This window comes from Hakea prostrata, chromosome 10, assembly GCF_041222555.1.
Source record: "Hakea prostrata isolate BN-2017 chromosome 10, UWA_Hpros_2, whole genome shotgun sequence".
NCBI lineage: Eukaryota > Viridiplantae > Streptophyta > Magnoliopsida > Proteales > Proteaceae > Hakea > Hakea prostrata.
The window spans coordinates 50523215-50525237 of NC_142609.1; positions in this window are offsets into that span (position 1 = coordinate 50523215).

The window sequence follows — 2023 nt, forward strand, 5'->3', positions numbered from 1 at the left end:
TGGGAAAATGAGGGTTTGAAGCCCCCAGTTATTTTTGTTCCAAACAACAAGTATAAAGTAATTAGGTGAAAATGCTATAGTGGAATTTAAGAGGAAACCAAACAATCTTCGTTGGTAGTGTTTTTGTGTGATTTTTTGTGTGATTGTTTACAGAGTAAAGGACGGCGATGGGTGAAGAAGAAATCCCTTCACCACCTACATGAAGTGATATTTAGTCAAATAAGATGCTTTATTATTATTATTTATCTTTTTTAATTTCACACGAGGGTATTTTGGTCATTTAACATTCGTGTTAAAAATCAAATTTAAAATTGACATTATTAATAAATGCCTAAATAAGGAAGGGTAAAATTGGTATTTTGAATTTTTGTTAGTGATGATATCATTACTTAACCCCATTCCTGACACCAAGGGGACATTTGTAATTTTTTTCTTTTCTTCTGCGGTTGTAAATATAATTGATTTTAGATTGTGGGCCTATATGTAATTTGTCCAAAAATATATAATCATTTATCTTTGCCATTTTTTTGAAAGATTAAAATTTAACTTTATCGTACAATGGCACACGCTCCTTGCATTGATAGTGATACGGCAGGTTTTATACCCGACCGGCTTCGGACCCGGGTGGTGCTAAACTAAACACTTAGTCAGGACCTTTACCGACTAACCAAGGAAGAACGTCACTCATGCTGTACCTATATGGCAACAACGCCCTAGATAGAAGGTCAACTACAAGGATGATTGAGCGGGGCAAACGACAAGAGAGCGTAGTCCAGGGAGAAATAACGGTTCTTGCCGGCGAAACCTGCCCAATCCGGAAAAGGTAACACATACACTATTTAAACAATGACTCACCCCTCCGTTAAGAATCCAATATATTTTGAACATAACCCTGTGTAGCTATTGCATAGGATCTTAATCTGTTCATTGTCTAACCTTTCTTGCAGAACTCATCGTCTCAGGAATCAGAAGGGGCTTAGTTGGCATCTGAATAATAACTGAGACACATCAGATAGTTTGACACTTGATAGCATAGCACAACATAATGATGTGCAATGGGTGATGGAAGTTGAACCATCTCACTTTACACCCCCCCCCCAAAAAAAAAAAAAAATTCTATCTCATAACTGATTGGAAAATTTAATCTTAGATAAGTTAATTAATGCTAAAATGTAGCTGAATGGAAATGTGAAATGAATGAGTGCTCAAGATTTCGTTGAGCACTCATTGAGATCTTACTCTTAAATCTATTGAATTCAATTTAAACCGTCAGCTAAACAGTTAAAATTTTTCCCACTACTTAAAGGTAATTGATTGTTTTTTATCTTTTTTAACTTACGGGTGAAAGTCGAGTAACCTCCGCTCCTTGGAGGGGACGTTCTCTAGGGTCGACGATGGGTTTCAAGCATGTTCTTGGGTCGGTTTGCATAGATTTAATGGGGCTTTTAAGGCTTGAGATGAATTGGGCTTGTCAGAATGGTTCACAAAGAGAGTATAACAGTTAATGCATCAGATTTTGCATGTGACACATGGTGCTCATTCCTCAGCGGCCGCTGGATGGCCACAGAATGAGGGCCACAGAAGATTTAAACCCATGGATTTGACTATTAATTGTAGGGATGCCACTCCTACAATTTGAATACAGCAAAAATTTAGACACTTTTTTTTTTTGGTAAGAAAATTTAGACACTTGAATAGACTTTCCAAGTACTAACCGGTCCTTAATTGCCTCTGATTCTAAAGCGAGGCTGAAATTCCAGTACGGGCCGAAGCCCTTGCAACCGCAAATGTTGCATTTTTTTGTGAACGGCACCGTAACGGATTGCACTGGATTCTTTAGTTTGGAAGGGGTACGAAATAGTGCAAAGTGGCTCAGGGAAATTTGTAACAAGTCCCTCACTCCACAAAAACAAAAGAAAAAGAAAAAGAAAAAGAAAAAGAAAAAGAATTAAAAAGAAGAAAAAAGAATGCTCCCTTTCAAAAGCCGGGGGAGAAGGGTTGGAAGAAGCCGTAACAACAAACC